The following is a 16,897-nucleotide window of genomic DNA, read 5'->3' as shown; positions in this document are numbered from 1 at the left end:
GGTGTTAGATGCAGTGGGGCTGTAGCAGCAACAGCAGTCAAGAAGGGGGAGGGGGCGGCGGGGCGGAGGCAGCAGTCTGGCAGGCAGCGACCCATGGTGCAAAGCTGACCGTTTGCGTCACATGAACAGGCATCGGTAGTGGCAATGGTGGGGAGTCGGTAGACCATCCAGAACAGACCCCGCTGTGCATGGTCGCAGCTGGTCAAAGTGACAGTACATCTGCCTGTCATGAGTGTGGATGACACACAGACACTGGCCCCGGTGATGCTCGGTGACTGTAGGAACCCAGTTACACCAGCAGCCAAAACCACAAACCAGAGAGGCGCACCCGGCCAGAACCTTCGCCGAGCTGGTGATGGCAGCGGACATGGTGTCAGATGCATCAGGTGAAGGATGGTCTGTGGTCGGCGTCCACAAAGCAGCTCCACCTGGCTCTTGTCCCCCCACTGAACTGAATTGGTATGAACCCAAAAAAATGGTCTACAGCAGCTTCAGGGGATGTGCCAGAAACATATGTCCACATCTGAGTTTTAAATCTTGCATTCAGACTCACCTTTAGATTGAGGATGAAATTGGGGGAGCTGTAAGATGGTGAACACCACTAGCCAGACAAAACGATGCAAATTCCTGAGAAACAAACTAGGAGCCATTATTGGTAACTATGGTACTTGGAAATCCCTCAATTGCAAAGCTCCCGAACAGGCCCAAAATAGTGGCCGCCATGGACATGGTCGCATATGCCGCATACGGAAACTTGGAATAGGCATCCACTACAGTGAGCCAATCCTGATTTAGGAATGGCCCTGCAAAATTGACATGTAGACACTCCAGTGGATGCTGCTGCATCAGCTAGGGGACAAAGAGACTTGCTGGGCCACCTGTGCTGAACACAGTAAGTGTAAGTGGCGAGAATCTAGATTTGCTAAGATTGCACTCGACACCCACAGACTGCAAAACAGAAAGATTTCTAAGATAGTCTTTGGTGGAAGAACCCGAAACCACAGTATCGTTGAGGATAATTGATGCAGCCAGCGACAGAGGCTGCCAGCTGTGCTAAGAAATGCTGAAAAATTTGAAGCATGCTAGCAATACCAGAAGGGAAGCATTGATATTGGTATAGTATGATAGCTGTATTGACAGGAAGAAGGCACCTACTTGGAAAAGTAGTGGCCCCCTGTTAATTTTGCAAGCAACTTGTCAGGACAGGGCAAAGAGTATGTATCTATCATGGAATGTGCATGAATTGTGACACTGGAGTCTCCACAGATACAAAGCTTACCCGTCAACTTCTTAATGATGACCAATGGCGTAGCCCATTCATTGGAGGAAATAGTACCTGCCGTACCCGAAAAAGAGAGGGGCAGACTTTAATTGGTAATGTCGGCCTGAAAACAGATAGCACAACCAAGCACAAGGGAAAACAGAGACAAAAACTCAGTGCAGAGGAACTCCAGTTTCTGATATGGAACTTGGTCTGACAAAATTTTTGTCATCAGCAATGGAGAAATCAAGACTGTTAAACACATCTAACCTGAACACGTCTGCACTGTGGGAATGATCTCCAGCAAGGAAGGTGAGAGAGTGAGCAACAGATTTTTAAGAGACAGGCTTGGAAAACTGACCTAGATTGGAATCTGCTGTTTATTGTAGCTACCAACTTCCGTAAAACCTGTGTGAGCGAAGAGGAGCCCAAGTTCACGTACGTTTGTGTGTTTACTAAAGTCACTGCAGCTCCTTTGTCCACTTACACTTTTACTGGTTTATTAAATGCATGCAAGTCAATAAACAGTTTGTTAGGGGAGGCAGTCATTGTAGAGATACAGTTTGTGTCCATCGATACTACTGTGTTCACCACGTTTGAAGATGAGTTACATACTGATGCAATATGACCTGCTCACATTTTGCCAAGGATGTTCCAAGTACTCCTCAGAAGTTTTGCTGGCAACCACTCTCATATCCTGCATACAGTCCCAATCTCTCTCCATGCAAGTACAATATTCTTTTAGCCCTAAAGAAAGACATTCATGGCCATCGATTTGCTTCAAATGAAGAGGTGCATGTGTGGATACAATCGTGCAAGTGCAAACATTTTTCCATCAAGGGTAATGACCATCTTGTGTCACAGTGGGATAACTGGATTAATGGTTATGGTGGTTACATTTGAAATAATAAACAGTTTACTTACTTTTTTCCCCATCTGTCTCATTTTCATTTGACTACTACTTATATAATTATTGCAAAAAATAACAGTCCTGTTACACTTTTTTGGGGTACTCCTGAAATTACCGTTACATATGCCAGTTTTGTTCCATTACGAGTGATTTGTAGAGTTCTCTCTGCAAAGAAGTCTTGAATCCAGTCCCAAATGTCGTCTGTTATTCGGTAATCAATTAGGCTCCAATTGTTGCCCGGTACATACCTGCATAGCGACAAGGTCCATATTTAGCTTTTCTGCATTTTATTAGTACCAGATTTCTGAAATTTTGTGTGTAGTTGTCTATACAAGAGGTTTACTCTTGCATTTTGTAACTGTAAGTGTAAATTCAGCCAGTCTGTAGAGCACTAGTCATCTTTGATTTGTTTTAAAGTGCCAGGGACCATTCGTTTCAGCCCCAACTGTTGCCTATTACACATCTGCATCAGGCAATCTGTGCATGACTGTCATTTCCCCTGAACAGCTAGCTGCACAGCTCATAAGGCATCAGCCTCCATTAGTGGCACATCAGAAGGGTAGCAGTTCGCATATCTAGGTTTCTGTCTACGCTTTTATGGTCAGTACTTACGTTAGTAATCCTCTGAGGGTTGAATGAAAAATAATGCCTCCACCTTTGTTAATTGGGTTTGCATGGGAATATTTTAATATATCAAACGCAGAAATAATCCTTAGAATGTGATCTTTAATTACCAATATTGACTTTTCCACATAATCACCAGCCAATTGGATACATTTCTGCCAACAATGAACAAATTTTCAGAAGCCATCAAGGAAGAAGTCAACACACTATTTCCGCAACCACAGTCTCACAGTTCTCTCAACGTCTTCATCAGAAGCATAATGATGTCCCTGCAGATTGTCTTTCATTATGGGGAACAGATGGAAGTCATACGGTGCTAAATCTGGACTGTATGGAGGATGCTGTACGGTGGTGAGATTCAGTCTCTGAAGTTCTGCTGTGGTGGCATGTGAAGTGTGTGGTTTGAAATTGTAATGTTGCAGGAAAACATTTTCCTTCTCATTTCAGACCCTTGTTAGCCATCGTTTCAGAGTTCGCAGCATTGTAATGTAACACTCTGAATTTATTGTTGTTCCACGATCAAGGAAATCAACATGGATAACACCGTGTGTCCCAGAACACTGTGGCCATGATTTTTCCAGCTGAGGTGTGCATCTTGAATTTCTTTTTCTGGGGCGAGTCTTTGTGTTGATATTCCATACACTGATGTTTCGTCTCCGGGTTGTAATGGTGTACCCGTACCCACGTTTCGTCTCCTGTTACAGTTTAATGGAGAAAGGCGTTACCTTCATTCTCGTAACGTGAGAGGATTTCCTGGCAGATTTCAAGTCTGTGTGCTTTCATTTCAAGAGTCAGCATCTGGGGTACCAACCGTGCACAGGTCTTCCAATAGCCAAGCAAAGCAATAGTGTGACCCACACGTTCTTGTGAAATGCCGATTGTGCTTGCAGTTTCTCTCTGAGTGATAAGACGATTGTTCTGAATCGATCTGTCAACATTTTGCTTGTGAAACTCATTGGTTGCTGTTACAGGACTTCCAACTCTTTGTTTGTCGCGCAGGTCAGATGTTTCTGCCTCAGCATCTTTAAACTTATTCACCCACTGACGCACAGTACTCACATCAACACAATCATCATAAACTGCTTTCATTCTGTGATGAATCTCCTTTGGGGTGACACCTCCTCCTGTCAAGAATTCAATGACTGCATGTTGCTTAAATCGCATTGACCGACCATCTGCACAGGGTTCCATACTTCACACTGTAACAACACAACCATTCAATGCTAAGGCTTCCCGCCAACAGGAGCTGTAGAGAAGAGGCTAAGGAACATGCCAGTACCTGCCGCATACCAATGCTGCCAACTGTTGAAGAGTTATGAAGGTGGAGGCATTACTTTTCAGTCAACCCTTGTAGAATGGTTAGGACGTGTTCGTGATCTGTACAGGTGCAGGTGGAGCTGGTCACAGTTCCAAAACAGCTGGATATTCTTTTGGCTACGGTCAGTTCTATTAAGACTGCTGCCTCGGAGTGTAGTAGTGGCAGAAAATGTGGTGCACTGCATTGGACACCTCAGGTGTCACTTGATTCTCCCACAGGCCCTAGTTTACCCTATGCAGTGGATCTGTCCTCACAGCAGGATGATTGGTGAGTGGTAACACATTTGCGTCACTTGAGGTGGGGAGCCAATGTGTAGACTGGCTGTGAGGCCTTGCTTATTCACTCTGAGTGGACAGGTGGCCATTCTGTCTGCAGGTTCCAAGCAGGCACACAAGGGCAGCTTATCGGGAGTTTTCCCCTTGGGAGAAATAGCCTGCAGGACCAGTAAGAAAGCCAATGTGCACTTGGTATGTCTGCCAGGGAGGCCTCATCTAAAACGTGGGGCAGACCCTTGCCTTTGGCTATCGAGCATGAAAGGGCACTCATCTGCAAGTTGTGACTTAAATTGTCAGTAATGAAGCCTGTTGCTTGGGTTCTGAGGCAATTTTCAGTTCATAAAGGCAGCTGCTGGAGGTGGTGAAGGCTGCTGACCTCACATGTGATGGTGTAAGCAGAGGTTGCAATTTGCAGCTTATTCCCAGAGGTGACGGGGTCCTTTGGTTTGGAGCTGAGTGGGGGGTCTCAACCAAAACCTTTGTCAACTCTGTGACAGTCTTCCCTGCAGATTTCTAGATCTGCATTATAGGGTGGCGAATTATAGGACTACTGTTCTTAGGTCAGGGGTGCACTGCACAAGGGAAGCAGCTACTTGGGTAGCAGGATACTTGTGGAGTGCACATGATGGTTTCTTAGGCTAGCCAGTAGTTTGATGTGCTCTGATAAATACTCACCAGTTGATATGCAGAAAGAGACATCAGACCGAGTTTGAGTAAAGACATTTTGACTGTCAAAATTTTATCAGTAAATTGTTGAAGTACAATTAACAAGCTTCCCCAATTTACTGCCCTCCAGAAAAGTTACCAGTCTCAAATTATTCTTGGAACCAAGAGCTGGTTGTAACCTGAAGTATGAGGGCATGCTGAAAAATAATACCTCCAATGTTTTATTTTAAAACTCTTTTAAGGTTTTTGAAAGAAATGAATGCTGTTAACATTCTACATCTGTATGCTTCATGTCTACGTATTAGCAGGCCTCTGCGAATAAAGGGCTCCAAATCGTATCCTTTAACATGGTGTTGTGTGACATAATTATATCAGTGCCTGGGAAACAGTGCATTGTAATCAAGTTTCGAATTCAAAGAGTTCGTCCACACATGGAGCAAGCTCCCTTCATCATGATAATGCCAGACCACACATGAGCACTGTGACATCTGCAGCAATTGGACACCTGAGATTCACTGTCATCAGTCGTCCTCCATACAGTCCTGACTTGACCTCATCCAATTTTCATCTGTTTGCAAAACTTGAAGAACGCCGTCATAGTGATGAAACAATGCAACCAGAGGTGAGGTTGTGGTTCCATCAACAAAGCGAAATATTTTACAGTGGTGGTGTCATCAAACTGGTCTCTCATTGGGAGAAATGTGTTCATTGCCAGGGTAACTATGTTGAGAAATAAATATGTAGACATGAAGAATAAAGATGTATAATATTAATAACATTTGTTTTATTTAGAAGCTTTAAGAGTTTCCACACAAGTAATTCTGAGGCTTCTCAGCATGCCCTTGCAGTAAGCTCCAAGATATTTAGCAATTTATGGAGCATGTATTGAAATGACAGATTAGACGACATAGGAATGGGAGTGTTCATTGCATTTGACAAAAATATTCTCTCTCTTGGGGTCAAATTTGAGTGTGATAGTGAACTTATTTGGTCACGTGTAATGGGTGCAGGTGAAACCAAGTTCATTGTTGGATGTTTTATATGTTTTACCAGCCATCTGATTCCACAGTGATAGTTTTAGAGTCTTTCTTTGAATTACTATGGACAGTAGTGCGGAAGTACCCACTTCATGCCATATTTATTGGCGGCAACTTTAACCTACTGAGTGTAGACTAGGATGTCTATGGATTCACCACAGGGGGTACAGACAGACATTCCTGCAAAATATTTTCAAACAACTTTTCCAAAAGCTGTTTTGAGCATCTATGTCGACAGCCCACTCACAATAGACACGTTTTAGACCTTGTAGCTACAAACTGCCCTGACCTTATTGACAGCATCAGTATAGAGACAGGGATTAGTGTCCATGATGTCATCATAGTGACTATGGTTACTAAATGAATCAATCAAGAAGGCTAGGAGATTATTTCTGCTAGATAGAGTAGATTCATCTGTTCCTGATGAAGCCTTTCCACTGAATTCAGTATTTCATACTTCTCTTTATCATCCTCTGTTTCAGTTCTAGTAGGGTCCCTGAGTGACTGAATATATTATTTTGATTTGCTTACTGCATTTACTAAAACAAAGACCTCTTAGAGTTTTGAGTCAGCTCCATTGGAAGAATTTTACTTTCAAAGTCATTGAACACTTTCCTCATTCCTCTCCTTATGCTTATTTTATCTTCATTTAAGTTTTGTTTGTGGGTTAGTTTTTTACTTCTTATGACTCTGTGATGAAGCCATTTTCTAACAAGGTTATTAAACCATGGTGGGTCTTTCCCATCCCTTAATACCTTGCTCAGGACATGCTTGTCTATGGCATATTGAACAATGTTTTTGAATTTTTTTTTTTTCTTATGTGCTCTACATCTTCATCCTCAGCATTTGATATTGACTACTCAGATAGTCAGTAATTTGTATCCTGTCACTTTTACTAAGCAAAAATATTTTCCTACCCTTCTTAACATTCCCTGTAATACTTGTGATCATAGATGCTATAACTGCCTTATGACCTCTGATACCCTCCTGTACGTTGACTGATTCAAAAAGTTCAGGTCTGTTGGTTGCTAGAAGGTCAAGACATTACTTTCACAGTTGGTTCTCTAACTATCTGCTCGAGTTAACTTTTGGACCTGATATGAGAATAATGTCACACAAATATCTGTCTCCGATACCAGTTTTGATCGCTTGACTCTCCCATTCTATACCAGGCAAGTTGGACTCACCCTCTGTTACAATAGCATGATCAGGAAACTTATTCACAAAATACTACATGTTCTCTCTTGAGTGCTTCACCATTACTGCACTGGTGGTCTATAAAAGCATCCATTTACCATATGCTTCTGCTTATTATTTTTGTGTGTTTCTGTCCAGTGTACTTGAAGTTTCACTTTTTTATCTAAGTGTTAGTGAAACCAGCTGTTGCTTCTTCAAGATTTTTCTTCATTTTGGGGCAACTGCTAAACAGCAGTTGGAGAAGATCTGGAGAATATGCCATATGCAGATGGGTCATCATTGCAAGTGGATGTACTGTCATTGACTATTTTTTTAATTTTATTTACATGTCAGGTGCCATAGGACCAAATTGAGGAGCAAATATCCAAGGTCATGGAACGTGTCAGTACATGAAATTACAACATAAAAGTAATAACAGATAAAAAGAAAATGTTTATGAACCCAAAAAAAGTCAGTCCATAAATTTAAGTAAACGCCATCAACAATAGAACAAGAATCAGCTTAATTTTTCAAGGATCTCCTCAACAGAATAGAAGGAGTGACCCACGAGGAAACTCTTCAGTTTCGATTTGAAAGCACATGGATTACTGCTAAGATTTTTGAATTTGAGTGGTGGCTTATTGAAAATGGCTGCAGCAGTATACTACACACCATTCTGCACAAGAGTTAACTAAATCCGATCCAAATGCAGGTTTGATTTCTGCCGATTATTAACTGAGTGAAATAAAATGATCATGAAAGCTACTTATTCTTGGGAATAAGCTAATATTGTTAAGAAGAAATGACGGTAAGGAACATATATATTGAGAGGCTAATGTCAAAATACCCCGACTCGTTAACAGGGATTGACAAGAGGTTCGTGAACTTATACCACTTATTGCCCAAACCGACCATTTCTGAACCAAAAATATCCTTTCAGAATGGGCAGAGTTACCCCAAAATATAATACCATGTGACATAAGCAAAGTAGACTAATTTTTGTGTCGAACGATCACTCACTTCAGATACCATTCGAACTGCACTATTTGAAACCTAGCTAATGATGCACTCAGCATCCCTTACTACCAAGCTAGTGTCATCACCAAACAGAAATATTTTTGAGTTACTCGTAATACTATAGGGCATATCATTTATATAAATAAGGAACAGGAGTGGCCCCAACACTGATCCCTGGGGCACTCCCCACTTGACTGTGCCCCACTCAGACTCCACATCACAGCTATTCTCAACACTGTGAATAATGACCTTTTGTTGTCTGTTGCTAAAGTAAGAGGTGAACCAACTGTGAGCTACTCTCCATATTCTGGAATGGTCCAACTTCTGGAGCAATATTTTGTGATTAACACGATCAAATGCCTTAGTTAAATCAAAAAATATGTCTAGCGTTCAAAACCTTTTGCTCAATACCGTATATGGTATTTTATTTTTGTTGGTTTGCTGTTATAAGCCTTCAGCTATCACTGCCTGATCATCTGCTTTAAAATCTGTATGTTTGTAGTCCAGTATTCTGTTTTGCATTTTCTTATACTAAATTTTAAAATCTGTCAAAATTTCAATTTCAACAACACAATTTTAAGATAATGTGTTATGGAACTATCAGTATGTCTTTGTGTCATCCATGCCTGGCGACACTTCTTACTTTCCACTATTCTCATTACAAACTGCTACTGCCAACATCACCCATACTGTAGCATCATACTCGCTGATATCCTAATTTTGAATATGGCAACTTGAATTGCTGCCGTGGTGTTAGATGACATAATAGATTAACAGAACTTGTCACCAGTACAAACTAAATAATACAGAAATCGTCATGTGTGAAGTAAGAGTTTACTACTGTACTAAATGAAGTCCCAGACCTGATTACAGGGAAAGGTTGTGTATCGTATTCTTCAATGGATACCATACTTAAACAACAGGGAGAGCAACAGTGCTGTAGAACCACATTTGTACAAATGCACACTTTACTGTCATTACACACACACACACACACACACACACACACACACCTGCGCGCGCGCGCAAGGTACAAGACATGAAATAATAATGCAAGCACAACAATAATAATCCTCAAAAAGTATTTAATGCTGTGAGGTGGCTTTCTAATGCAAGATCATGTAATATCATTTAATGAAAAGAAGAGAGTACCCTGTTCAGAATTACAAAACATCAGCAGTTTAATTAAGAACCTAAGATTCAGCACTTGTAATTAGTAACTGATTGCTTTGGAAAAACCATGATAGAATAACAGTAATATGTGTTAGGATACATTTCTCCCCAAGATGTAGAGGAGCCATGGGTCTGCAGACAGGCGCATTTAATAGTGGAATGTTTAATATTTAAGCTGTCAGCCAAAATCCTTAACTTACTCATTCAAACTAAATTGTTTTGTAAATTTACAGAAGCTATTTTTACACAGTTTTGAGTTAACACAGGTCTGGAAAATTGGTTTCACTTCAGCAAATATCACATGATTGACACTGTTAATCACTTTTCATCACCATTGCTTGAAGAGCATTATGTTTGATAAATACATATTGTTATCCAGTTGTTCATTATGTAGGCTTTCATTACAATGCACACAAAAGTATTATTGGTACTTTTTAATCATGTACCTTGCATGCCTAAACATGACAGACAGCGGTACTGTGAATGCAGCCACATTGGAGTGGTATCTGTAGAGCTCTTGAAGAGGGGCAACAGTCTCTCAAGTACTCAAAGGAAAAACATTCTGGATGGTCGACTAATATGGTTTGGTAACATTAGCCAGTATGACAGTACTATGTTGTTATCATGAATGGCTGAAAGCAAGAGGCAGCTACAACCATTATATTTCCCAGGAATATACAGCTCTTTCACATGGTTTAGTGTTGATGGCACCTTCTTGGGTAAAATATCCCAGATGTAAAATAGTCCCTCATTCACATCTTCAAGCATCGGCTGCTCAGGAGAATGTTGTCATCAGGGGAAAAGAAACATGGTATTCTTCAGATCGGGCCCTGGAATGTTAGGTCCCTTTATTGGGTGGATAAGGTCGAGAATTTAAGAAGAGAAATAGATAGGTTGAGTTACATGTCGTTGGACTTAGTGAGGGGGCAGTGTGAGCAAAAACCTGATTACTGGTCAAGTGGGCACAGGGTTATGAACACAAAATCGAATATGGATAATGCAGGAGTTGATCTAATAATGAATACAAAAATGCAAATCCTAGGTGCTACTACAAATAGCATACAGAATGCATTATCATAACCAAAATAGAGAGAAAGTCAGTGCTTATGACAGTAGTACATAGAAACTTCAGAAAGTTTTTCAACAATGGGGACATTCACACTGCAGTTCTCAAATGTCTCCATGACCAAGGAGCAGATTTACATCATCAAGGAATGGAGCGATTGGTAGAATGCTCACCCCATTGTGCATTCACTATCTTGCAGTCTGTTTTGGTTTCAGGTATCACATTTACCCATATATAAGATGACCCTTATGATATGACACCCCATTTTCAATAGGCTTCTTGAGAAGTATTTCTTTTTAACATATCCTGACTAATCAGATTTAAAAATTGTTTTATTGATATAAAGTATCGGCCTAAATGTTAGCATTATACATATTCGAAATTTCTGTCTTTCATTGATTGCATTTTGTTAATACAAGGAGAAATAATATAAATGGAAAAAAAATGGTTTACATTAATTTGCGGACCATTTTCTTTTCTACATTTTTGGCTTAATAACCATGTCGTCTGTGGTATCACTATTTTTGTCACCCTAACAGTAAAGGCATTCCATCTTATGGCATAAGTGGCCCATCGGGACCATCCGACTGCCGTGTCATCCTCAGCTGAGGATGCGGATAGGAGGGGCGTGTGGTCAGCACACCGTTCTCCCGGTCATTATGATGGTTTCCTTTGACCAGAGCCGCTATTATTCGGTTGAGTAGCTCCTCAATTGGTATCACGAGGCTGAGTGCACCCCAAAAAATGGCAACAGTGCATGGCGGCCCGGATGGTCACCCATCCAAGTGCTGGCCACGCCCGACAGCGCTTAACTTCAGTGATCTGATGGGAACCGGTGCATCCACTGCAGCAAGCCGTTACCTACCCTAACAGTACAACTATGAAATTTGTATCTTCATTGTAACAAATCTTTGGCTGTTTCTTCTGAATATTTTGCAATTTCTGAGGTTGTGGTTGCTGTGGGGCCTGAGAGCACAGCTGTTGTTATCCGAATACGTATTGAATTTCGCTTCGATACTAGCGTGAGAATATTGCAATATATCACTAGCTTCCAAACACATTGTCTGCCTATTGTTCTCTCATTACCTGTATAAAACCACCAGCTGACACAACCCCTTTTGTTCCTCTTAAACACCACGGTGAGCGTCGATGACGTTCCAGCATGAAATGCGTAAGCACACCACTGGAAGCTATCTAGACTTTTATAGTCACCTGCAGAAATGAATACTATTGTTGAGAATTTGTCTAGTTTTAAAGTCAGTTTAAGCATAGTAGATCTTCCTAAAAAGCCAAAGTGCGCCATATAGATTCCCTCGGTTGGCAACATGACGTAGTGCGCTGTCTGCTTATTACCCTTCTCCTCGCACTGCTAGTTCTCAGCCAAGCTCTATCACTATTCTCCCTCGAACCTTTCTGTAGTGCTGTTCTTGAGCAACTGTGAATCATGGGCTGCAATATCTTCTAGGGTGAAAGTCATTTGTAACAGCAGCAAATAATACGTAAATACAAGATAGTAATCACAACTCAGTCAAATTCTCAAACTTCCTCTCATCCTGCAATCTACTGACATCTGCTGTCAACTCCTTGATGGGTCTTGATGTTGTAATTTATTCTCGTGACAACAATTAGTCAGTTTAATATGATTTATTTCATTTGTTTGACATTTCATTCTGGATTAATTTTCCATCTTGTTTGATCTGAATGCCACCATTATGTTCTTAAGTTGATTAAAAGCTGGTAACGTTTTTACCCGTTATTCTGATGAGTGAACAACATCTGAATTTCTCACTTGCAGCCCACTTAGCAAATGATTACAGTCTCTCAAAACCAAATAAAATATTAATCTCGGTTCAGAATCAAGTAGTGTTTTATGAAGGACAACATTTCATTCTTGAATGTTACCTTTACTTAAAAAGCAGAATTAATGTTTGTGCACGGTGTCTATGCATGCATGAGAACTTTTATTGCAAACTTGTTCAAACACGACAAGAGATTAAGATGCTAGTTTTTAGTGCTATTTCCCCGCTGTGTTTCACAAAATTATCACATTTTAAGCAGAGCAAAAGATTGTTGTAGTAGCTAGTTCATTGTTTTTCGCGTATCCCTTGCACTAGTGCCACATGAGTTAAATGTCATGTGGTTGTTCGAGCAGCGTCAATACTGTATGGAGTTCTTCGGCATATTGGGAAATCTTCAGCCTGTTCAAATATGAGTATCATTTGCCCAGCCCTGCCCTTCCAGTTCTTCAAAATAAATCTGTGCTGACCTCAATAGTCAAAGCTTCATCTGTAAATGTAAGATGATCCCTATATACTATATTAAACAACATAAAAATGTTAACCTCAGCAGCAGTAGCTTAATCTGTGAATATAAGATGACCCTGTATTTTTCGAATGACAGATTTGGGGAAAAAACCTCGTCTTACAATTGAGTAAATATGGTATCTTGTAAATGGGTGTTTGGTGGAAGAACTACACTATTCATATAAAACTGGAAAATTGACTGTATCTGGGATAATTCATCATGTATCCAAAGTTACTCGAATGAAATTAAAAGACACTGTGAAGCTAACACCAAATGAAAAAAACAAAATTGATTGAAATATATCAAAGATTTGAGCTGTACTCAATGTTTTCTCGTTGCAGTGTAGCTCTCAGTAGTAAAAGTCTTAGAATAAAAAATGTAAAACATTCTTATACTTAACTTAAAAATATCTCTTCTGTTGAGCTGTTGGTGCCATGTGTGTCTATCACTTTATCTGCATAGACATTTGCACCTATAGAAAAGACAGGAATTTTTGGAGGTTCCATTCTATATGAAAAACTCTCTGGAGAATCTTTGGATACACCAACACAGAGACCTTTAACACAAAGCCACACTATGGCAGTTCTTTACAGTAAGTTTTTGAAAACAGTCACAACTCACACTTTGTATTTTTTTATTTACTGGTTTCACTCTTCAAATGAAAAAGAGCATCATCAGAATATACACTGTAAAAGATACAAATTAAGATAATGCAGAAAACTTACATTTATGTTACATAAATCACATATTCTACTTCCAGTATGGTGACTTATGTTTTAAGTTGACTGACAGCATTACAGATTGTGTTTAAATCATCACACTGGAGGTAGACTATGTACTTTATGTAAAGTCAGCATATGTTTTTTTTTCTATTATCATAATTTGTATCTTTTACAGTTCATATTCAGCTGATGCACTTCTTCATTTAAGGAGCAAAACAGGTAAATTAAGAATAGGAAATACGACTTGCGACAGTTTTCAAAAACTTGGTTTTAACAGTCGCTTCCCCTGCAGGCAATGCCTGCTCTTGTTATACTTCCTTATATGATTTTAGGTGATGAAGCATTTGGGCTGATGGAAAATTTAATGAGACCCTATGGTGGAAAGCAGCTGACTTATGAAAAAAGGTATTTAACTATTGGTTAACTTTGTGCCATCATGGAATTGTGCCAGAAACATTGTACAAGTGATTACAATACTTCGCAAGTATGTTTTAATGAGGGATGGATTTAAATATGAAGACATCTTGGAAGAAAATCTCACAACTATAAATGCTACCCACAATGGACAACCCATTTCATCAACATATGGACCAAATTTATCACTTATTTTGTTGATGAAGGTAGACTTGAACTTGCAGATAGTATGATATGACTGAAAGTGTACTTCTTAATAAAGTTTTCTTACCTATATTTTTCTTTTTATCTTGATTCAGTTCCTTTACATAAGATTGAAACCAATTCTTTCCAAGCTCACCGTATCAGAATTTTATTTTTATACAGTTCCAACACAATGTTCCATAAGACTCTCCCTTTTTTCTACTTTATCAGTTACTAGCTTGATGTCAATATTCTTGCTTTGGTCTCACTCGTTTTTCAACAGCCAACAAAGAGAAATAACAGAAACAAATAGAAAATACACCTGGTCATGATGGAGATGTGCAGTCAACTTAACAGTACACAAGTGCCTTTTGTCTTTCTAACTGTGTGTCAATGCACTTTCATATGCATCTGGAGATTTTTTCTGTGAACACAGCATTAACATGTCCTCATATAATTGGTTGTAAGTTGAACATTAGATGTTTAAATGCATGATTTGAAAACATGTGGCAGATTTCTGTCACCTGAACTTAACAACCTTGATACAGAAATTGTGCATCAATACAAGGGCACACATGAGACATTAGAAATCATTAAAGTTCAACATTGCTGCCCTGCATGTCAGCACAAAGAAAACATCTATCAACTGTATCCTAGAGCACCTTCCTAAGATGATCAGTTGTGATACTGTTGACCACCTCTACAATCCAATCATACAGCTGCCACAGAGTGCTGATTTTAATTGTGTAGATGAGGGTCTCGATGCAACCCCACATGAAGAAGTCCCGGGGGTAAAGTCATTTGACCTTGTAGGCCCTATATGCAGTGAACCTCTGCCAAATCTACCATCCAGGGAACGTGTGCTTTGAAGTAATCTAGAACAATGAGAACAAAATAGTGAGGAGCCCCTCTTGCTTGTACACAACAGAATTAAGAATTTGATCAGACACGAATTGTGTTTCCTGTAAAAATTCAGGCATGTCAAGGTACCCGTTATCATTTTCTCTGCAAAAACGAATGGTCCATAAATCTTAATCTTAATCTTGATCTTGGTCATCCCTAGCCTTACTTTCAGTTTTGGGGTGTGTCTCTTCCATTCTTGCACCTCACGAGAATTGTCGTCGCCCCTGAACCTGCAGTTTTGATGGTTCTCAAAACAGCATGTGTGAAATGTGACCTTATTTGAGCATAGGAAGTTATCCGTTCAGTGGCCTCTATTCTCTGGATTACATTGTCATTCAGAATGTTCATCATTAAGCACACTTCCTTTTCATGTGAATTTGTTTGCAAGAAGCCTGATACTGGTCCTTCTTGGTGATACTTTTTCATAAATTCGACATCACAGCTCATGTAAAATGTTTTACCACATAGTTTTCATGAAGCAGTGACTTTTTTTTTTTTTTTTTACAGCGAGCATCTCAAAGACCGGAAAGAATTGATTATATTAATGTTTTCCTGAAAGTGATCTGTTACTTTTGAGACACACTGTACATGATGAGATAAAAGAAATTATTCAGTTTATTAAGTTGGTTGAAAATATAATTGTGCTGGGGGACTAGAACTAAATGTTAGGAAACAAGGTAAAATAATAAGGGAACATGGACTGAAGATTTGGAATGAGGGGAAGCTGCCTGATAGAATTTTACACAGAGCACAATTTAGTCAATATTGACAGTTGGTTTGAGAATCATGAAAGATGGCTGTATACGTGGAAAAGACCTTTAGACAACATAAATTTTCAAATAGTTTATGTATTGATAAGACAGAGATTTCTAAACCAGACTTCAGACTGCAGGGATAGATGTTAATTGTGAATTGCAGATTGAAAGTACAGAAACTGCAGTAAGTTAGGAAATTAGGCAACGATAAATAGAAATGGGAGAAAGGAAACCTCATAGAAGAAGAATGGGCACCGTTGAAAGATGGTATATTGCAGGCAGCTTAGAATAAAATGGGCAAAAAAGAAAAGAAAAAAAAGAGATACTTACAGTACATACGAAACTGCATTTCTTCTCTAGCCATCCTGATTTGCTACACTATAGAGGCATATATGATTTCTGATATGATAGATGCCACCTATAGCTCAATTAAAGAAAACTTTGGAGAAAAGATAACTAGCTGTACAAATATCAAGAGCACAGAAGGCAAGTCAGTACTTAGCAAAGAATGGAAGGCTATAAGGTGAAATGAAAACATAGAAGGGCTATACTATGGAAATAAACTTGAGCCCAATATTATGGAGAGGGGAGAGAAAATGGATGAAGAGGAGATTGGAGATATGATACTGTGTGAAGAATTTGACAGGCACTGAAAGACCTAACTGGAAACAAGGCAACTGGCATAGAAGGCATTCCCTCAGAATTAGTATTATGATCCTTGGGCAACCATCCCATGACAGAAGTATTACACATGGTGTGCAAGATATGCGAGACAGACAAAATATCCTCAGACTTCAAGAAGATTGTAATAATTACCAATTCCAGATAAGGCAGATTTTGATAGCTGTGAATATCACAGAACCATCATTGAAAAAAGTTGTAACTGGGAAATACTAATACAAATCATTTACAAAAGAATGGCCATACTGGTAGAGGCGAACCTCAGGGGAGATCAGTTTGAGTTCCAGAGAAATGTAGGAATGAATGATGAAAATATACTGAAGAAAGTCAAACCTTTGATTATAACATTTATAGATTCAGAGAATGCTTTTGACAATGTTGACTGGAATACACTCCTTGAAATTGTGAAGAT

At 39.6% G+C, this 16,897-nt stretch overlaps 1 protein-coding gene and 1 pseudogene across 2 annotated transcripts in view; one reads left to right on the top strand and one right to left on the bottom strand.

The window, feature by feature from the left end:
• LOC124555714 (vinculin) overlaps positions 1 to 16,897 on the top strand; it is a 298,529-nt gene that overhangs the window by 275,181 nt on the left and 6,451 nt on the right. The gene's annotated exons all lie outside the window — the stretch shown is intronic.
• On the bottom strand, positions 11,269 to 11,385 carry LOC124557010 (annotated as a pseudogene).

The sequence above is a fragment of the Schistocerca americana genome, chromosome X (assembly GCF_021461395.2).
Source record: "Schistocerca americana isolate TAMUIC-IGC-003095 chromosome X, iqSchAmer2.1, whole genome shotgun sequence".
Taxonomy (NCBI): domain Eukaryota; kingdom Metazoa; phylum Arthropoda; class Insecta; order Orthoptera; family Acrididae; genus Schistocerca; species Schistocerca americana.
Note: the sequence above shows the minus strand (reverse complement) of the source record. Positions and strands in the feature narration are given on the sequence as shown.